A 24598-nucleotide genomic window follows, 5' to 3' on the forward strand; every position below is an offset into this window, starting at 1 on the left:
GGGCTGTTTTGGGTTAGTTAATTAAAAACTATGATAAACTTTGATTTAAAAGTTGTTATTCTGAGAAAATTATTTTTATTATGAACATGAAACTATATCCAAAAATTATGGTTAAACTCAAAGTGGAAGTATGTTTTCTAAAATGGTCATCTAGACGTCGTTCTTTCGACTGAAATGACTACCTTTACAAAAACGACTTGTAACTTATTTTTCCGACTAGAAACCTATACTTTTTTGGTTTAGATTCATAAAATAGAGTTCAATATGAAACCATAGCAATTTGATTCACTCAAAACGGATTTAAAATGAAGAAGTTATGGATAAAACAAGATTGGATAATTTTTCTCATTTTAGCTACGTGAAAATTGGTAACAAATCTATTCCAACCATAACTTAATCAACTTGTATTATATATTATGTAATCTTGAGATACCATAGACACGTATACAATGTTTCGACCTATCATGTCGACACATCTATATATATTTCGGAACAACCATAGACACTCTATATGTGAATGTTGGAGTTAGCTATACAGGGTTGAGGTTGATTCCAAAATATATATAGTTTGAGTTGTGATCAATACTGAGATACGTATACACTGGGTCGTGGATTGATTCAAGATAATATTTATCGATTTATTTCTGTACATCTAACTGTGGACAACTAGTTGTAGGTTACTAACGAGGACAGCTGACTTAATAAACTTAAAACATCAAAATATATTAAAAGTGTTGTAAATATATTTTGAACATACTTTGATATATATGTATATATTGTTATAGGTTCGTGAATCAACCAGTGGCCAAGTATTACTTCTCGACGAAGTAAAAATCTGTGAAAGTGAGTTATAGTCCCACTTTTAAAATCTAATATTTTTGGGATGAGAATACATGCAGGTTTTATAAATGATTTACAAAATAGACACAAGTACGTGAAACTACATTCTATGGTTGAATTATCGAAATCGAATATGCCCCTTTTTATTAAGTCTGGTAATCTAAGAATTAGGGAACAGACACCCTAATTGACGCGAATCCTAAAGATAGATCTATTGGGCCTAACAAACCCCATCCAAAGTACCGGATGCTTTAGTACTTCGAAATTTATATCATATCCGAAGGGTGTCCCGGAATGATGGGGATATTCTTATATATGCATCTTGTCATTGTCGGTTACCAGGTGTTCACCATATGAATGATTTTTATCTCTATGTATGGGATGTGTATTGAAATATGAAATCTTGTGGTCTATTATTATGATTTGATATATATAGGTTAAACCTATAACTCACCAACATTTTTTGTTGACGTTTTAAGCATGTTTATTCTCAGGTGATTATTAAGAGCTTCCGCTGTCGCATACTTAAATAAGGACGAGATTTGGAGTCCATGTTGTATGATATTGTGTAAAAACTGCATTCAAGAAACTTATTTTGTTGTAACATATTTGTATTGTAAACCATTATGTAATGGTCGTGTGTAAACAGGATATTTTAGATTATCATTATTTGATAATCTACGTAAAGCTTTTTAAACCTTTATTGATGAAATAAAGGTTATGGTTTGTTTTAAAATGAATGCAGTCTTTGAAAAACGTCTCATATAGAGGTCAAAACCTCGCAACGAAATCAATTAATATGGAACGTTTTTAATCAATAAGAACGGTACATTTCAGTTGGTATCACAATTACATCCTCGTTCAGTTTCATCAACAATTCTACTCGTATGCACCCGTATTCGTACTCGTACAATACACAGCTTTTAGATGTATGTACTATTGGTATATACACTCCAATGATCAGCTCTTAGCAGCCCATGTGAGTCACCTAACACATGTGGGAACTATCATTTGACAACTAGCATGAAATATCTCATAAAATTACAAAAATATGAGTAATCATTTATGACTTATTTACATGAAAACAAAATAACATATCCTTTATATCTAATCCATACACCAACGACCAAAAACACCTACAAACACTTTCATTCTTCAATTTTCTTCATCTAATTGATCTCTCTCAAGTTCTATCTTCAAGTTCTAAGTGTTCTTCATAAATTCCAAAAGTTCTAGTTTCATAAAATCAAGAATACTTTCAAGTTTGCTAGCTCACTTCCAATCTTGTAAGGTGATCATCCAACCTCAAGAAATCTTTGTTTCTTACAGTAGGTTATCATTCTAATACAAGGTAATAATCATATTCAAACTTTGGTTCAATTTCTATAACTATAACAATCTTATTTCAAGTGATGATCTTACTTGAACTTGTTTTCGTGTCATGATTCTGCTTCAAGAACTTCGAGCCATCCAAGGATCCATTGAAGCTAGATCCATTTTTCTCTTTTCCAGTAGGTTTATCCAAGGAACTTAAGGTAGTAATGATGTTCATAACTGTAGTGACCCGAAATTTTCCATGTTTATATATATTAATTGAGGTTGATATTTACATGATTAAATGTTTCCAACATGTTAAGCAATCAAACTTGTTAAGACTTGATTAATTGAAATATGTTTCATATAGACAATTGACCACCCAAGTTGACCGGTGATTCACGAACGTTAAAACTTGTAAAAACTATACGATGACATATATATGGTTATATATATAGTTAACATGTTTTTATTATAAGTATGTATCTCATTAGGTATTTTAACAATGAGTTATATACATAAAAATGAGACTATTAATTTAAGAAACTCGAAAACGATATATATAACGATTATCGTTATAACAACGTCTTACTAGGTACATATGAATCATATTAAGATATTGATACACTTGGTTAATTATGTTAAATGATAAGTAAATATATTATTAAGTGTATTAACAATGAAATACATATGTAAAAATAAGACTACTAACTTAATGATTTCGAAACGAGACATATATGTAACGATTATCGTTGTAACGACATTTAACTGTATATACATCATACTGAGATATATTATATATCATAATATCATGATAATATAACAATTTAACATCTCATTTGTTATAATAAACAATGGGTTAACAACATTCAACAAGATCGTTAACCTAAAGGTTTCAAAACAACATTTACATGTAACGACTAACGATGACTTAACGACTCAGTTAAAATGTATATACATGTAGTGTTTTAATATGTATTCATACACTTTTGAAAGACTTCAAGACACTTATCAAAATACTTCTACTTAACAAAAATGCTTACAATTACATCCTCGTTCAGTTTCATCAACAATTCTACTCGTATGCACCCGTATTAGTACTCGTACAATACACAGCTTTTAGATGTATGTACTATTGGTATATACACTCCAATGATCAGCTCTTAGCAGCACATGTGAGTCACCTAACACATGTGGGAACCATCATTTGGCAACTAGCATGAAATATCTCATAAAATTACAAAAATATGAGTAATCATTCATGACTTATTTACATGAAAACAAAATTACATATCCTTTATATCTAATCCATACAACAACGACCAAAAACACCTACAAACACTTTCATTCTTCAATTTTCTTCATCTAATTAATCTCTCTCAAGTTCTATCTTCAAGTTCTAAGTGTTCTTCATATATTTTACAAGTTCTAGTTACATAAAATCAAGAATACTTTCAAGTTTGCTAGCTCACTTCCAATCTTGTAAGGTGATCATCCAACCTCAAGAAATCTTTGTTTCTTATAGTAGGTTATCATTCTAATACAAGGTAATAATAATATTCAAACTTTGGTTCAATTTCTATAACTATAACAATCTTATTTCAAGTGATGATCTTACTTGAACTTGTTTTCGTGTCATGATTCTGCTTCAAGAACTTCGAGCCATCCAAGAATCCGTTGAAGCTAGATCCATTTTTCTCTTTTCCAGTAGGTTTATCCAAGGAACTTAAGGTAGTAATGATGTTCATAACATCATTCAATTCATACATATAAAGCTATCTTATTCGAAGGTTTAAACTTGTAATCACTAGAACATAGTTTAGTTAATTCTAAACTTGTTCGCAAACAAAAGTTAATCCTTCTAACTTGAATTTTAAAATCAACTAAACACATGTTCTATATCTATATGATATGCTAACTTAATGATTTAAAACCTGGAAACACGAAAAACACCGTAAAACCGGATTTACGCCGTCGTAGTAACACCGCGGGCTGTTTTGGGTTAGTTAATTAAAAACTATGATAACCTTTGATTTAAAAGTTGTTATTCTTAGAAAATGATTTTTATTATGAACATGAAACTATATCCAAAAATTATGGTTAAACTCAAAGTGGAAGTATGTTTTCTAAAATGGTCATCTAGACGTCGTTCTTTCGACTGAAATGACTACCTTTACAAAAATGACTTGTAACTTATTTTTCCGACTATAAACCTATACTTTTTCTGTTTAGATTCATAAAATAGAGTTCAATATGAAACCATAGCAATTTGATTCACTCAAAACGGATTTAAAATGAAGAAGTTATGGGTAAAACAAGATTGGATAATTTTTCTCATTTTAGCTACGTGAAAATTGGTAATAAATCTATTCCAACCATAACTTAATCAACTTGTATTGTATATTATGTAATCTTGAGATACCATAGACACGTATACAATGTTTCGACCTATCATGTCGACACATCTATATATATTTCGGAACAACCATAGACACTCTATATGTGAATGTTGGAGTTAGCTATACAGGGTTGAGGTTGATTCCAAAATATATATAGTTTGAGTTGTGATCAATACTGAGATACGTATACACTGGGTCATGGATTGATTCAAGATAATATTTATCGATTTATTTCTGTACATCTAACTGTGGACAACTAGTTGTAGGTTACTAACGAGGACAGCTGACTTAATAAACTTAAAACATCAAAATATATTAAAAGTGTTGTAAATATATTTTGAACATACTTTGATATATATGTATATATTGTTATAGGTTCGTGAATCAACCAGTGGCCAAGTCTTACTTCCCGACGAAGTAAAAATCTGTGAAAGTGAGTTATAGTCCCACTTTTAAAATCTAATATTTTTGGGATGAGAATACATGCAGGTTTTATAAATGATTTACAAAATAGACACAAGTACGTGAAACTACATTCTATGGTTGAATTATCGAAATCGAATATGCCCCTTTTTATTAAGTCTGGTAATCTAAGAATTAGGGAACAGACACCCTAATTGACGCGAATCCTAAAGATAGATCTATTGGGCCTAACAAACCCCATCCAAAGTACCGGATGCTTTAGTACTTCGAAATTTATATCATATCCGAAGGGTGTCCCGGAATGATGGGGATATTCTTATATATGCATCTTGTTATTGTCGGTTACCAGGTGTTCACCATATGAATGATTTTTATCTCTATGTATGGGATGTGTATTGAAATATGAAATCTTGTGGTCTATTATTATGATTTGATATATATAGGTTAAACCTATAACTCACCAACATTTTTGTTGACGTTTTAAGCATGTTTATTCTCAGGTGATTATTAAGAGCTTCTGCTGTCGCATACTTAAATAAGGACGAGATTTGGAGTCCATGCTTGTATGATATTGTGTAAAAACTGCATTCAAGAAACTTATTTTGTTGTAACATATTTGTATTGTAAACCATTATGTAATGGTCGTGTGTAAACAGGATATTTTAGATTATCATTATTTGATAATCTACGTAAAGCTTTTTAAACCTTTATTGATGAAATAAAGGTTATGGTTTGTTTTAAAAATGAATGCAGTCTTTGAAAAACGTCTCATATAGAGGTCAAAACCTCGCAACGAAATCAATTAATATGGAACGTTTTTAATCAATAAGAACGGGACATTTCAGTTGGTATCCGAGCGTTGGTCTTAGAGAACCAGAATTTTGCATTAGTGTGTCTTATCGAGTTTGTTAGGATGCATTAGTGAGTCTGGACTTCGACCGTATTTACTTGAAAAATGATTGCTTAACAAATTTTGTTGGAAACTATATATTTTTAACATGTGAATATTATGTGATATATTAATCTCTTAACGCGTTTGATATTATGTGATAGATGTCTACCTCTAGAACAAGTCCCATTAACTCACCTAATAATAATGAAGAGTCAAATATAAATTGGAATGATTCGTGGACTGATTCACAAGTTCCCGAAGAGGAACCGGAAGAAGAGTCGGAACCGGAAGAAGAATCGGAACCGGAAGAAGAATCGGAACCCGATGAAGAAATAGAACCGGTGGGGGAAATAATAAAACGGTTAAGTAAAAGAAAATCCTCAACCAACCGACCAAGGTTAATTATGGTCAATGGTGTTTCCGCCAAGGAAGCAAAATATTGGGAGGATTACCAATTCTCCGATGAATCGGATTCCGACGAGAATTCCGATGATGTTATAGAAATTACCCCAACTGAATTTAAAAAGGCAAAAGAAAATAATAAGGGAAAGGGCATAAAAATAGAGAAATGTAATTCCAACCCCGATGAACTTTATATGTATCGTCAACCCCCGAAGTCCTTAAGTTGTAACAAAGACCCGGGAACCTCTAAACCACCAGGTTTTTCTAAACCAATGTGGATAACGACGGCTCGTATTAGGGGAACATCATATATCCCTAGAAACTTGGCAAAACGAACCAAAACCGAAGAAGAAGAAACGAGCGAGTCGGAATAAGCTAGTTGTATTCGTGTGGTGTAATATATGTAATATAGTGTTCTTATGCTTTATGATATATGTAAAAATTGCTTGTATTAATAAGTATTTTTTTATGAATCTAACTCTTGTCTATTTTACAGTTTAAAAACACAAAATGGATAGACAACCCAATATTTTAAGAGACCTACCCGGAGACATGATTGATGAAATCTTGTCTAGAGTCGGCCAGAATTCCTCGGCACAACTATTTAAGGCGAGATCAGTTTGTAAGACATTCGAAGAACGTTCCAAGAATGTCTTGGTTTATAAGAGACTTTCGTTTGAAAGATGGGGGATATCACATTGGGAAACCCATAAGTTACGATGTGTTTACTTTCACGCATATATTGCGGGGAACCCAAATGCTATTTTACGCAACGGGTTAAGAAATTATTTTGACTCAATATATCCGAATATTGGACTTCGTGATTTAGAAAAAGCGGCTAACATGCAACATAAAGAAGCATGTTATGCTTACGGATTAGTAATGTTCGCTTCTCACCAAAGTGAGAACAAGAACATCGGGCTACAACTATTAAACAAAACGTTTCCACAAGTGACGGAGTCGGTAATTGGGGTAAGAAATGAGGTTTTTAGATTATTACGGGACTGTTGGACATTACGTAACCCTCGTCCCTTTGACGACATTACAACACGCTGTCTTATCAACGGCCATAACGGTTATGTTCCACAAGACCAAGGATGGGAAGTAGTCCTAGTAAAACCAGAATGCATGACTTGTTTCTGGACGTATGAATTACGTTTCTTTATTGCCTTTGCTGAACGACTTGTGTACTAGCTAGAATTATCTTCACAACTATCTTGTATCAAAGTTATTTTGTGCTATATTTCATGCTTTATGTAAAATAAGCGGTATTGTAAGTTTATAAAATATTGTATAAAAGTTTGAACGCGAAATATTATTATAATCAGTTTTTCATATAGAATTGTAGTAGTTGAATTGTATATTAGCTACTAAGTATGAACTTAACGGGTAGGTACTACCCGAATTTAAACTTATAAAACGCTAATATGAAGAAAAAGCTTTTATAAATGAGTTCATATTATGCTACGAAATACTATTAACTACTCTTAGTATTCTGTATGATTAACTTGTTCCATTTGATAATTTTGAAGGAAATGGCACCGACTACTCGACACACCGTGAATATGAATGAAGAGGAATTCCGTACTTTTCTAGCTTCAAACATAGCCGCAGTACAGGCTGCGCTACATACCAACAATAACCATGGATCTAGCAGTACAGGAAATCGTGTAGGATGCACCTACAAAGAATTCACTGCCTACAAACCTTTGGAATTTGATGGAACCGAAGGACCGATCGGATTGAAACGGTGGACCGAGAAGGTCGAATCGGTATTTTCCATAAGTAAGTGTACTGAAGAGGACAAAGTGAAGTACGCTACGCATACCTTCACAGGTTCTGCGTTAACATGGTGGAATACCTATCTAGAGCAAGTGGGACAAGACGATGCGTACGCACTACCGTGGTCAGCATTCAAGCACTTGATGAATGAGAAGTACCGTCCCAGAACCGAGGTCAATAAGCTCAAGACAGAACTTAGAGGGTTACGAACCCAAGGATTTGATATTACCACGTACGAAAGACGATTCACAGAATTGTGCCTATTGTGTCCGGGAGCATTCGAAGATGAGGAAGAGAAGATCGACGCGTTTGTGAAAGGATTACCGGAAAGAATCCAAGAAGATATAAGTTCACACGAGCCCGCCTCCATACAACAGGCATGTAGAATGGCTCACAAACTCGTGAATCAGATTGAAGAAAGAATTAAAGAACAGACTGCTGAAGAGGCCAATGTGAAGCAAGTCAAAAGAAAGTGGGAGGAAAACGGTGATAAGAATCACCAATACAACAACAACAGCAATTACAACAATAATCGCAACAATTATCCCAACAATCGCAACATCAATCGCAACTACAACAAACGGTCCAACAACAACAACAACAACAACAGCAACTACAACAATCATCCCAACAACAATAATAACCGCAACAACAACAACAATCAGAAGCAGCTATGCCAAAGGTGTGAAAAGAATCACTCGGGGTTCTGCACCAAATTTTGCAACAAGTGTAAAAGAAATGGTCATAATGCGGCGAAGTGTGAGGTCTACGGACCAGGGGTTAATAGAACGAAAGGAACAAATGGTGTCGGAACGAGTAATGGCGGAGCAAGTAGTGTCGGAGCAAGTTATGCCAATGTAGTTTGTTATAAATGTGGAAAACCGGGCCACATTATTAGAAATTGCCCGAACCAGGAGAACACGAGTGGACAAGGCCGTGGAAGAGTTTTCAATATTAATGCGGCAGAGGCACAGGAAGACCCGGAGCTTGTTACGGGTACGTTTCTTATTGACAATAAATCTGCTTACGTTTTATTTGATTCGGGTGCGGATTGAAGCTATATGAGTAGAGATTTTTGTGCTAAATTAAGTTGTCCATTGACGCCTTTGGATAGTAAATTTTTACTCGAATTAGCAAATAGTAAATTAATTTCAGCAGATAATATATGTCGGAATCGAGAAATTAAACTGGTTAGCGAAACATTTAAGATTGATTTGATACCAGTAGAGTTAGGGAGTTTTGATGTGATAATCGGTATGGACTGGTTGAAAGAAGTGAAAGCAGAGATCGTTTGTTACAAAAATGCAATTCGCATTATACGAGAAAAAGGAAAACCCTTAATGGTGTACGGAGAAAAGGGCAACACGAAGCTACATCTTATTAGTAATTTGAAGGCACAAAAACTAATAAGAAAAGGTTGCTATGCTGTTCTAGCACATGTCGAGAAAGTACAAACTGAAGAAAAGAGCATCAATGATGTTCCCATTGCAAAAGAATTTCCCGATGTATTTCCGAAAGAATTACCGGGATTACCCCCACATCGATCCGTTGAATTTCAAATAGATCTTGTACCAGGAGGTGCACCAATAGCTCGTGCTCCTTACAGACTCGCACCTAGCGAGATGAAAGAACTACAAAGCCAATTACAAGAACTTTTAGAGCGTGGTTTCATTCGACCAAGCACATCACCGTGGGGAGCTCCTGTTTTGTTTGTCAAGAAGAAAGATGGTACATTCAGGTTGTGTATCGACTACCGAGAGTTGAACAAACTTACCATCAAGAACCGCTACCCACTACCGAGAATCGATGACTTATTTGATCAACTACAAGGCTCGTCTGTTTATTCAAAGATTGACTTACGTTCCGGGTATCATCAAATGCGGGTGAAAGAAGATGATATTCCAAAGACTGCTTTCAGAACACGTTACCGTCATTACGAGTTTATGGTCATGCCGTTTGGTTTAACTAATGCACCAGCTGTGTTCATGGACCTTATGAACCGAGTGTGTGGACCATACCTTGACAAGTTTATCATTGTTTTCATTGATGACATACTTATTTACTCAAAGAATGACCAAGAACACGGTGAACATTTGAGAAAGGTGTTAGAAGTATTAAGGAAGGAAGAATTGTACGCTAAGTTTTCAAAGTGTGCATTTTGGTTGGAAGAAGTTCAATTCCTCGGTCACATAGTGAACAAAGAAGGTATTAAGGTGGATCCGGCAAAGATAGAAACTGTTGAAAAGTGGAAACCCCGAAAACTCCGAAACACATACGCCAGTTTTTAGGACTAGCTGGTTACTACAGAAGGTTCATCCAAGATTTTTCCAGAATAGCAAAACCCTTGACTGCATTAACGCATAAAGGGAAGAAATTTGAATGGAATGATGAACAAGAGAAAGCGTTTCAGTTATTGAAGAAAAAGCTAACTACGGCACCTATATTGTCATTGCCTGAAGGGAATGATGATTTTGTGATTTATTGTGACGCATCAAAGCAAGGTCTCGGTTGTGTATTAATGCAACGAACGAAGGTGATTGCTTATGCGTCTAGATAATTGAAGATTCGCGAACAAAATTATACGACGCATGATTTGGAATTAGGCGCGGTTGTTTTTGTATTAAAGACTTGGAGGCACTACTTATATGGGGTCAAAAGTATTATATATACCGACCACAAAAGTCTTCAACACATATTTAATCAGAAACAACTGAATATGAGGCAGCGTAGGTGGATTGAATTGTTGAATGATTATGACTTTGAGATTCGTTACCACCCGGGGAAGGCAAATGTGGTAGCCGATGCCTTGAGCAGGAAGGACAGAGAACCCATTCGAGTAAAATCTATGAATATAATGATTCATAATAACCTTACTACTCAAATAAAGGAGGCGCAACAAGGAGTTTTAAAAGAGGGAAATTTAAAGGATGAAATACCCAAAGGATCGGAGAAGCATCTTAATATTCGGGAAGACGGAACCCGGTATAGGGCTGAAAGGATTTGGGTACCAAAATTTGGAGATATGAGAGAAATGGTACTTAGAGAAGCTCATAAAACCAGATACTCAATACATCCTGGAACGGGGAAGATGTACAAGGATCTCAAGAAACATTTTTGGTGGCCGGGTATGAAAGCCGATGTTGCTAAATACGTAGGAGAATGTTTGACGTGTTCTAAGGTCAAAGCTGAGCATCAGAAACCATCAGGTCTACTTCAACAACCCGAAATCCCGGAATGGAAATGGGAAAACATTACCATGGATTTCATCACTAAATTGCCAAGGACTGCAAGTGGTTTTGATACTATTTGGGTAATAGTTGATCGTCTCACCAAATCAGCACACTTCCTGCCAATAAGAGAAGATGACAAGATGGAGAAGTTAGCACGACTGTATTTGAAGGAAGTCGTCTCCAGAAATGGAATACCAATCTCTATTATCTCTGATAGGGATGGCAGATTTATTTCAAGATTCTGGCAGACATTACAGCAAGCATTAGGAACTCGTCTAGACATGAGTACTGCCTATCATCCACAAACTGATGGGCAGAGCGAAAGGACGATACAAACGCTTGAAGACATGCTACGAGGATGTGTTATTGATTTCGGAAACAGTTGGGATCGACATCTACCGTTAGCAGAATTTTCCTACAACAACAGCTACCATTCAAGCATTGAGATGGCGCCGTTTGAAGCACTTTATGGTAGAAAGTGCCGGTCTCTGATTTGTTGGAGTGAAGTGGGGGATAGACAGATTACGGGTCCAAAGATTATACAAGAAACTACCGAGAAGATCATCCAAATTCAACAACGGTTGAAAACCGCCCAAAGTCGACAAAAGAGCTACGCTGACATTAAAAGAAAAGATATAGAATTTGAAATTGGAGAGATGGTCATGCTTAAAGTTGCACCTTGGAAAGGCGTTGTTCGATATGGTAAACGAGGGAAATTAAATCCAAGGTATATTGGACCATTCAAGATTATTGATCGTGTCGGACCAGTAGCTTACCGACTTGAGTTACCTCAACAACTCGTGGCTGTACATAACACTTTCCACGTCTCGAATTTGAAGAAATGGTTTGCTAAAGAAGATCTCACTATTCCGTTAGATGAAATCCAAATCAACGAAAAACTTCAATTCATCGAAGAACCCGTCGAAATAATGGATCGTGAGGTTAAAAGACTTAAGCAAAACAAGATACCAATTGTTAAGGTCTGATGGAATGCTCGTAGAGGACCCGAGTTCACCTGGGAGCGTGAAGATCAGATGAAGAAGAAATACCCGCATCTATTTCCAGAAGATTCGTCAACACCTTCAACAGCTTAAAATTTCGGGACGAAATTTATTTAACGGGTAGGTACTGTAGTGACACGAAATTTTCCATGTTTATATATATTAATTGAGGTTGATATTTACATGATTAAATGTTTCCAACATGTTAAGCAATCAAACTTGTTAAGACTTGATTAATTGAAATATGTTTCATATAGACAATTGACCACCCAAGTTGACCGGTGATTCACGAACGTTAAAACTTGTAAAAACTATACGATGACATATATATGGTTATATATATAGTTAACATGTTTTTATTATAAGTATGTATCTCATTAGGTATTTTAACAATGAGTTATATACATAAAAATGAGACTATTAATTTAAGAAACTCGAAAACGATATATATAACGATTATCGTTATAACAACGTCTTACTAGGTACATATGAATCATATTAAGATATTGATACACTTGGTTAATTATGTTAAATGATAAGTAAATATATTATTAAGTGTATTAACAATGAAATACATATGTAAAAATAAGACTACTAACTTAATGATTTCGAAACGAGACATATATGTAACGATTATCGTTGTAACGACATTTAACTGTATATACATCATACTGAGATATATTATATATCATAATATCATGATAATATAACAATTTAACATCTCATTTGTTATAATAAACAATGGGTTAACAACATTCAACAAGATCGTTAACCTAAAGGTTTCAAAACAACATTTACATGTAACGACTAACGATGACTTAACGACTCAGTTAAAATTTATATACATGTAGTGTTTTAATATGTATTCATACACTTTTGAAATACTTCAAGACACTTATCAAAATACTTCTACTTAACAAAAATGCTTACAATTACATCCTCGTTCAGTTTCATCAACAATTCTACTCGTATGCACCCGTATTCGTACTCGTACAATACACAGCTTTTAGATGTATGTACTATTGGTATATACACTCCAATGATCAGATCTTAGCAGCCCATGTGAGTCACCTAACACATGTGGGAACCATCATTTGGCAACTAGCATGAAATATCTCATAAAATTACAAAAATATGAGTAATCATTCATGACTTATTTACATGAAAACAAAATTACATATCCTTTATATCTAATCCATACACCAACGACCAAAAACACCTACAAACACTTTCATTCTTAAATTTTCTTCATCTAATTGATCTCTCTCAAGTTCTATCTTCAAGTTCTAAGTGTTCTTCATATATTTTACAAGTTCTAGTTACATAAAATCAAGAATACTTTCAAGTTTGCTAGCTCAATTCCAATCTTGTAAGGTGATCATCCAACCTCAAGAAATCTTTGTTTCTTATAGTAGGTTATCATTCTAATACAAGGTAATAATCATATTCAAACTTTGGTTCAATTTCTATAACTATAACAATCTTATTTCAAGTGATGATCTTACTTGAACTTGTTTTCGTGTCATGATTCTGCTTCAAGAACTTCGAGCCATCCAAGAATCCGTTGAAGCTAGATCCATTTTTCTCTTTTCCAGTAGGTTTATCCAAGGAACTTAAGGTAGTAATGATGTTCATAACATCATTCAATTCATACATATAAAGCTATCTTATTCGAAGGTTTAAACTTGTAATCACTAGAACATAGTTTAGTTAATTCTAAACTTGTTCGCAAACAAAAGTTAATCCTTCTAACTTGAATTTTAAAATCAACTAAACACATGTTCTATATCTATATGATATGCTAACTTAATGATTTAAAACCTGGAAACACGAAAAACACCGTAAAACCGGATTTACGCCGTCGTAGTAACACCGCGGGCTTTTTTGGGTTAGTTAATTAAAAACTATGATAACCTTTGATTTAAAAGTTGTTATTCTTAGAAAATGATTTTTATTATGAACATGAAACTATATCCAAAAATTATGGTTAAACTCAAAGTGGAAGTATGTTTTCTAAAATGGTCATCTAGACGTCGTTCTTTCGACTGAAATGACTACCTTTACAAAAACGACTTGTAACTTATTTTTCCGACTATAAACCTATAATTTTTCTGTTTAGATTCATAAAATAGAGTTCAATATGAAACCATAGCAATTTGATTCACTCAAAACGGATTTAAAATGAAGAAGTTATGGGTAAAACAAGATTGGATAATTTTTCTCATTTTAGCTACGTGAAAATTGGTAACAAATCTATTCCAACCATAACTTAATCAACTTGTATTGTATATTATGTAATCTTGAGATACCATAGACACGTATACAATGTTTCGACCTATCATGTCGACACATCTATATATATTTCGGAACAACCATAGACACTCTATATGTGAATGTTGGAGTTAGCTATACAGGGTTGAGGTTGATTCCAAAATATATATAGTTTGAGTTGTGATCAATACTGAGGTACGTATACACTGGGTCGTGGATTGATTCAAGATAATATTTATCGATTTATTTCTGTACATCTAACTGTGGACAACTAGTTGTAGGTTACTAACGAGGACAGCTGACTTAATAAACTTAAAACATCAAAATATATTAAAAGTGTTGTAAATATATTTTGAACATACTTTGATATATATGTATATATTGTTATAGGTTCGTGAATCAACTAGTGGCCAAGTCTTACTTCCCGACGAAGTAAAAATTTGTGAAAGTGAGTTATAGTCCCACTTTTAAAATCTAATATTTTTGGGATGAGAATACATGCAGGTTTTATAAATGATTTACAAAATAGACACAAGTACGTGAAACTACATTCTATGGTTGCATTATCGAAATCGAATATGCCCCTTTTTATTAAGTCTGGTAATCTAAGAATTAGGGAACAGACACCCTAATTGACGCGAATCCTAAAGATAGATCTATTGGGCCTAACAAACCCCATCCAAAGTACCGGATGCTTTAGTACTTCGAAATTTATATCATATCCGAAGGGTGTCCCGGAATGATGGGGATATTCTTATATATGCATCTTGTCATTGTCGGTTACCAGGTGTTCACCATATGAATGATTTTTATCTCTATGTATGGGATGTGTATTGAAATATGAAATCTTGTGGTCTATTATTATGATTTGATATATATAGGTTAAACCTATAACTCACCAACATTTTTGTTGACGTTTTAAGCATGTTTATTCTCAGGTGATTATTAAGAGCTTCCGCTGTCGCATACTTAAATAAGGACGAGATTTGGAGTCCATGCTTGTATGATATTGTGTAAAAACTGCATTCAAGAAACTTATTTTGTTGTAACATATTTGTATTGTAAACCATTATGTAATGGTCGTGTGTAAACAGGATATTTTAGATTATCATTATTTGATAATCTACGTAAAGGTTTTTAAACATTTATTGATGAAATAAAGGTTATGGTTTGTTTTAAAAATGAATGCAGTCTTTGAAAAACGTCTCATATAGAGGTCAAAACCTCGCAACGAAATCAATTAATATGGAACGTTTTTAATCAATAAGAACGGGACATTTCAATAACATCATTCGATTCATACATATAAAGCTATCTTATTCGAAGGTTTAAACTTGTAATCACTAGAACATAGTTTAGTTAATTCTAAACTTGTTCGCAAACAAAAGTTATTTCTTCTAACTTGACTTTTAAAATCAACTAAACACATGTTCTATATCTATATGATATGCTAACTTAATGATTTAAAACCTGGAAACACGAAAAACACCGTAAAACCGGATTTACGCCGTCGTTGTAACACCGCGGGCTGTTTTGGGTTAGTTAATTAAAAACTATGATAAACTTTGATTTAAAAGTTGTTATTCTGAGAAAATGATTTTTATTATGAACATGAAACTATATCCAAAAATTATGGTTAAACTCAAAGTGGAAGTATGTTTTCTAAAATGGTCATCTAGACGTCGTTCTTTCGACTGAAATGACTACCTTTACAAAAACGACTTGTAACTTATTTTTCCGACTAGAAACCTATACTTTTTTTGTTTAGATTCATAAAATAGAGTTCAATATGAAACCATAGCAATTTGATTCACTCAAAACGGATTTAAAATGAAGAAGTTATGGATAAAACAAGATTGGATAATTTTTCTCATTTTAGCTACGTGAAAATTGGTAACAAATCTATTACAACCATAACTTAATAAACTTGTATTATATATTATGTAATCTTGAGATACCATAGACACGTATACAATGTTTCGACCTATCATGTCGACACATCTATATATATTTCGGAACAACCATAGACACTCTATATGTGAATGTTGGAGTTAGCTATACAGGGTTGAGGTTGATTCCAAAATATATATAGTTTGAGTTGTGATCAATACTGAGATACGTATACACTGGGTCGTGGATTGATTCAAGATAATATTTATCGATTTATTTCTGTACATCTAACTGTGGACAACTAGTTGTAGGTTACTAACGAGGACAGCTGACTTAATAAACTTAAAACATCAAAATATATTAAAAGTGTTGTAAATATATTTTGAACATACTTTGATATATATGTATATATTGTTATAGGTTCGTGAATCAACCAGTGGCCAAGTCTTACTTCCCGACGAAGTAAAAATCTGTGAAAGTGAGTTATAGTCCCACTTTTAAAATCTAATATTTTTGGGATGAGAATACATGCAGGTTTTATAAATGATTTACAAAGTAGACACAAGTACGTGAAACTACATTCTATGGTTGAATTATCGAAATCGAATATGCCCCTTTTTATTAAGTCTGGTAATCTAAGAATTAGGGAACAGACACCCTAATTGACGCGAATCCTAAAGATAGATCTATTGGGCCTAACAAACCCCATCCAAAGTACAGGATGCTTTAGTACTTCGAAATTTATATCATATCCGAAGGGTGTCCCGGAATGATGGGGATATTCTTATATATGCATCTTGTCATTGTCGGTTACCAGGTGTTCACCATATGAATGATTTTTATCTCTATGTATGGGATGTGTATTGAAATATGAAATCTTGTGGTCTATTATTATGATTTGATATATATAGGTTAAACCTATAACTCACCAACATTTTTTGTTGACGTTTTAAGCATGTTTATTCTCAGGTGATTATTAAGAGCTTCCGCTGTCGCATACTTAAATAAGGACGAGATTTGGAGTCCATGCTTGTATGATATTGTGTAAAAACTGCATTCAAGAAACTTATTTTGTTGTAACATATTTGTATTGTAAACCATTATGTAATGGTCGTGTGTAAACAGGATATTTTAGATTATCATTATTTGATAATCTACGTAAAGCTTTTTAAACCTTTATTGATGAAATAAAGGTTATGGTTTGTTTTAAAATGAATGCAGTCTTTGAAAAACGTCTCATATAGAGGTCAAAACCTCGCAACGAAATCAATTAATATGGAACGTTTTTAATCAATAAGAACGGGACATTTCAGTTGGTATCCGAGCGTTGGTCTTAGAGAACTAGAATTTTGCATTAGTGTGTCTTATCGAGTTTGTTAGGATGCATTAGTGAGTCTGGACTTCGACCGTGTTTACTTGAAAAATGATTGCTTAACAAATTTTGTTGGAAACTATATATTTTTAACATGTGAATATTATGTGATATATTAATCTCTTAACGTGTTTGATATTATGTGATAGATGTCTACCTCTAGAACAAGTCCCATTGACTCACCTAATAATAATGAAGAGTCAAATGTAAATTGGAATGATTCGTGGACTGATTCACAAGTTCCCGAAGAGGAACCGGAAGAAGAGTCGGAACCGAAAGAAGAATCAGAACCGGAAGAAGAGTCGGAACCGGAAGAAGAATCAGAACCGGAAGAAGAATCGGAACCGGATGAAGAAATAGAACCGGTGGGGGAAATAATAAAACGGTTAAGTAAAAGAAAATCCTCAACCAACCGACCAAGGTTAATTATGGTCAATGGTGTTTCCGCCAAGGAAGCAAAATATTGGGAGGATTACCAATTCTCTGATGAATCGGATTCCGACGAGAATTCCGATGATGTTATAGAAATTACCGCAACTGAATTTAAAAAGGCAAAAGAAAATAATAAGGGAAATGGCATAAAAATAGAGAAATCTAATTCCAACCCCGATGAACTTTATATGTATCGTCAACCCCCGAAGTCCTTAAGTTGTAACAATGACCCGGGAACCTCTAAACCACCAGGTTTTTCTAAACCAATGTGGATTACGACGGCTCGTATTAGGGGAACATCATATATCCCTAGAAACTTGGCAAAACGAACCAAAACCGAAGAAGAAGAAACAAGCGAGTCGGAATAAAATAGTTGTATTCGTGTGGTGTAATATATGTAATATAGTGTGCTTATGCTTTATGATATATGTAAAAATTGCTTGTATTAATAAGTATTTTTATTTTTATGAATCTAACTCTTGTCTATTTTACAGTATAAAAACACAAAATGGATAGACAACCCAATATTTTAAGAGACCTACCCGGAGACATGATTGATGAAATCTTGTCTAGAGTCGGTCAGAATTCTTCGGCACAACTATTTAAGGCGAGATCAGTTTGTAAGACATTCGAAGAATGTTCCAAGAATGCCTTGGTTTATAAAAGGCTTTCGTTAGAAAGATGGGGGATATCACATTGGGAAATCCATAAGTTACGATGTGTTTACTTTGACGCATATATTGCGGGGAACCCAAATGCTATTTTACGCAATGGGTCAAGAAATTATTTTGACTCAATATACCCTAATATTAGACTTCGTGATTTAGAAAAAGCAGCTAACATGCAACATAAAGAAGCATGTTATGCTTACGGATTAGTAATGTTCGCTTCTCACCAAAGTGAGAACAAGAACATCGGGCTACAACAATTAAACAAAACGTTCCCACAAGTGACGGAGTCGGTAATTGGGGTAAAAAATGAGGTGTTTAGATTGTTACGGGACTGTTGGACATTACGTAACCCTCACCCCTTTGACGACGTTACAAGACCAAGGATGGGAAGTAATCCTAGTAAAACCAGAATGCATGACTTGTTTCTGGACGTATGAATTACGTGTCTTTATTGCCTTTGCTGAACGACTTGTGTACTAGCAAGAATTATCTTCACAACCATCTTGTATCAAATTTATTGTGTGCTATATTTCATGCTATATGTAAAATAAGCGGTATTGTAAGTTTGTAAAATATTGTGTAAAAGTTTGAACGCGAAATATTATTATAATCAGTTTTTCATATAGAATTGTAGTAGTTGAATTGTATATTAGCTACTAAGTATGAACTTAACGGGTAGGTAATACCCGAATTTAAACTTATAAAACGCTAATATGAAGAAAAAGCTTTTATAAATGAGTTCATATTATGCTACGAAATACTATTAACTACTCTTAATATTCTGTGTGATTAACTTGTTCCATTTGACTATTTTGAAGGAAATGGCACCGACTACTCGACACACCGTGAATATGAATGAAGAGGAATTCCGTACTTTTCTAGCTTCAAACATAGCCGCAGTACAGGCTGCGCTACATACCAACAATAACCTTGGATCTAGCAGTACAGGAAATCGTGTAGGATGCACCTACAAAGAATTTACTGCCTGCAAACCTTTGGAATTTGATGGAACCGAAGGACCGATCGGATTGCAACGGTGGACCGAGAAGGTCGAATCGGTGTTTGCCATAAGTAAGTGTACTGAAGAGGGCAAAGTGAAGTACGCTACGCATACCTTCACAGGTTCTGCGTTAACATGGTGGAATACCTATCTAGAGCAAGTGGGACAAGACGATGCGTACGCACTACCGTGGTCAGCATTCAAGCACTTGATGAACGAGAAGTACCGTCCCAGAACCGAGGTCAATAAGCTCAAGACAGAACTTAGAGGGTTACGAACCCAAGGATTTGATATTACCACGTACGAAAGACGATTCACAGAATTGTGCCTATTGTGTCCGGGAGCATTCGAAGATGAGGAAGAGAAGATCGACGCGTTTGTGAAAGGATTACCGGAAAGAATCCAAGAAGATATAAGTTCACACGAGCCCGCCTCCATACAACAAGCATGTACAATGGCTCACAAACTAGTGAACCAGATTGAAGAAAGAATTAAAGAACAGACTGCTAAAGAGGCCAATGTGAATCAAGTCAAAAGAAAGTGGGAGGAAAACGGTGATAAGAATCACCAATACAACAACAGCAATTACAACAATAATCGCAACAATTATCCCAACAATCGCAACATTAATCGCAACTACAACAAACGGCCCAACAACAACAACAACAACAACAACAACAACAACAACAGCAACTACAACAATCATCCCAATAACAATAATAATCGCAATAACAACAACAATCAGAAGCAGCTATGCCAAAGGTGTGAAAAGTATCACTCGGGGTTCTGCACCAAATTTTGCAGCAAGTGTAAAAGAAATGGTCATAGCGCGGCGAAGTGTGAGGTCTACGGACCAGGGGTTAATAGAACGAAAGGAACAAATGGTGTCGGAACGAGTAATGGTGGAGCAAGTAGTGTCGGAGCAAGTTATGCCAATGTAGTTTGTTATAAATGTGGAAAACCGGGCCACATTATTAGAAATTGCCCGAACCAGGAGAACACAAATGGACAAGGCCGCGGAAGAGTTTTCAATATTAATGCGGCAGAGGCACAAGAAGACCCGGAGCTTGTTACGGGTACGTTTCTTATTGACAATAAATCTGCTTACGTTTTATTTGATTCGGGTGCGGATAGAAGCTATATGAGTAGAGATTTTTGTGCTAAATTAAGTTGTCCATTGACGCCTTTGGATAGTAAATTTTTACTCGAATTAGCAAATGGTAAATTAATTTCAGCAGATAATATATGTCGGAATCGAGAAATTAAACTGGTTAGCGAAACATTTAAGATTGATTTGATAACAGTAGAGTTAAGGAGTTTTGATGTGATAATCGGTATGGACTGGTTGAAAGAAGTGAAAGCAGAGATCGTTTGTTACAAAAATGCAATTCGCATTATACGAGAAAAAGGAAAACCCTTAATGGTGTACGGAGAAAAGGGCAACACGAAGCTACATCTTATTAGTAATTTTAAGGCACAAAAACTAATAAGAAAAGGTTGCTATGCTGTTCTAGAACACGTCGAGAAAGTACAAACTGAAGAAAAGAGCATCAATGATGTTCCCATTGCAAAAGAATTTCCCGATGTATTTCCGAAAGAATTACCGGGATTACCACCACATCGATCCGTTGAATTTCAAATAGATCTTGTACCAGGAGCTGCACCAATAGCTCGTGCTCCTTACAGACTCGCACCCAGCGAGATGAAAGAACTACAAAGCCAATTACAAGAACTTTTAGAGCGTGGTTTCATTCGACCAAGCACATCACCGTGGGAGCTCCTGTTTTGTTTGTCAAGAAGAAAGATGGTACATTCAGGTTGTGTATCGACTATCGAGAGTTGAACAAACTTACCATCAAGAACCGCTACCCCCTACCGAGAATCGACGACTTATTTGATCAACTACAAGGCTCGTCTGTTTATTCAAAGATTGACTTACGTTCCGGGTATCATCAAATGCGGGTGAAAGAAGATGATATTCCAAAGACTGCTTTCAGAACACGTTACGGTCATTACGAGTTTATGGTCATGCCATTTGGTTTAACTAATGCACCAGCTGTGTTCATGGACCTTATGAACCGAGTTTGTGGACCATACCTTGACAAGTTTGTCATTGTTTTCATTGATGACATACTTATTTACTCAAAGAATGACCAAGAACACGGTGAACATTGGAGAAAGGTGTTAGAAGTATTGAGGAAGGAAGAATTGTACGCTAAGTTTTCAAAGTGTGCATTTTGGTTGGAAGAAGTTCAATTCCTCGGTCACATAGTGAACAAAGAAGGTATTAAGGTGGATCCGGCAAAGATAGAAACTGTTGAAAAGTGGGAAACCCCGAAAACTCCGAAACACATACGCCAGTTTTTAGGACTAGCTGGTTACTACAGAAGGTTCATCCAAGACTTTTCCAGAATACGAAAACCCTTGACTGCATTAACGCATAAAGGGAAGAAATTTGAATGGAATGATGAACAAGAGAAAGCGTTTTGGTTATTGAAGAAAAAGCTAACTACGGCATCTATATTGTCATTGCCTGAAGGGAATGATGATTTTGTGATTTATTGTGACGCATCAAAGCAAGGTCTCGATTGTGTATTAATGCAACGAACGAAGGTGATTGCTTATGCGTCTAGACAATTGAAGATTCACGAACAAAATTATACGACGCATGATTTGGAATTAGGCGCAGTTGTTTTTGCATTAAAGACTTGGAGGCACTACTTATATGGGGTTAAAAGTATTATATATACCGACCACAAAAGTCTTCAACACATATTTAATCAGAAACAACTGAATATGAGGCAGCGTAGGTGGATTGAATTATTGATTGATTACGACTTTGAGATTCGTTACCACCCGGGGAAGGCAAATGTGGTAGCCGATGCCTTGAGCAGGAAGGATAGAGAACCCATTCGAGTAAAATCTATGAATATAATGATTCATAATAACCTTACTACTCAAATAAAGGAGGCGCAACAAGGAGTTTTAAAAAAGGGAAATTTAAAGGATGAAATACCCAAAGGATCGGAGAAGCATCTTAATATTCGGGAAGACGGAACCCGGTATAGGGCTGAAAGGATTTGGGTACCAAAATTTGGAGATATGAGAGAAATGGTACTTAGAGAAGCTCATAAAACCAGATACTCAATACATCCTGGAACGGGGAAGATGTACAAGGATCTCAAGAAACATTTTTGGTGGCTGGGTATGAAAGCCGATGTTGCTAAATACGTAGGAGAATGTTTGACGTGTTCTAAGGTCAAAGCTGAGCATCAGAAACCATCAGGTCTACTTCAACAACCCAAAATCCCGGAATGGAAATGGGAAAACATTACCATGGATTTCATCACTAAATTGCCAAGGACTGCAAGTGGTTATGATACTATTTGGGTAATAGTTGATCGTCTCACCAAGTCAGCACACTTCCTGCCAATAAGAGAAGATGACAAAATGGAGAAGTTAGCACGACTGTATTTGAAGGAAGTCGTCTCCAGACATGGAATACCAATCTCTATTATCTCTGATAGGGATGGCAGATGTATTTCAAGATTCTGGCAGACATTACAGCAAGCATTAGGAACTCGTCTAGACATGAGTACTGCCTATCATCCACAAACTGATGGTCAGAGCGAAAGGACGATACAAACGCTTGAAGACATGCTACGAGCATGTGTTATTGATTTCGGAAACAGTTGGGATCGACATCTACCGTTAGCAGAATTTTCCTACAACAACAGCTACCATTCAAGCATTGAGATGGCGCCGTTTGAAGCACTTTATGGTAGAAAGTGCAGGTCTCCGATTTGTTGGAGTGAAGTGGGGGATAGACAGATTACGGGTCCGGAGATTATACAAGAAACTACCGAGAAGATCATCTAAATTCAACAACGGTTGAAAACCGCCCAAAGTCGACAAAAGAGCTACGCTGACATTAAAAGAAAAGATATAGAATTTGAAATTGGAGAGATGGTCATGCTTAAAGTTGCACCTTGGAAAGGCGTTGTTCGATTTGGTAAACGAGGGAAATTAAATCCAAGGTATATTGGACCATTCAAGATTATTGATCGTGTCGGACCAGTAGCTTACCGACTTGAGTTAACTCAACAACTCGCGGCTGTACATAACACTTTCCACGTCTCGAATTTGAAGAAATGTTTTGCTAAAGAAGATCTCACTATTCCATTAGATGAAATCCAAATCAACGAAAAACTTCAATTCATCGAAGAACCCGTCGAAATAATGGATCGTGAGGTTAAAAGACTTAAGCAAAACAAGATACCAATTGTTAAGGTTCGATGGAATGCTCGTAGAGGACCCGAGTTCACCTGGGAGCGTGAAGATCAAATGAAGAAGAAATACTCGCATTTATTTCCAGAAGATTCGTCAACACCTTCAACAGCTTAAAATTTCAGGACGAAATTTATTTAACGGGTAGGTACTGTAGTGACCCGAACTTTTCCATGTTTATATATATTAATTGAGATTGATATTTACATGATTAAATGTTTCCAACATGTTAAGCAATCAAACTTGTTAAGACTTGATTAATTGAAATAGGTTTCATATAGACAATTGACCACCCAAGTTGACCGGTGATTCACGAACGTTAAAACTTGTAAAAACTATATGATGACATATATATGGTTATATATATAGTTAACATGATATTATGATAAGTA

Source organism: Rutidosis leptorrhynchoides, chromosome 5, assembly GCF_046630445.1.
Source record: "Rutidosis leptorrhynchoides isolate AG116_Rl617_1_P2 chromosome 5, CSIRO_AGI_Rlap_v1, whole genome shotgun sequence".
Classification (NCBI taxonomy): domain Eukaryota; kingdom Viridiplantae; phylum Streptophyta; class Magnoliopsida; order Asterales; family Asteraceae; genus Rutidosis; species Rutidosis leptorrhynchoides.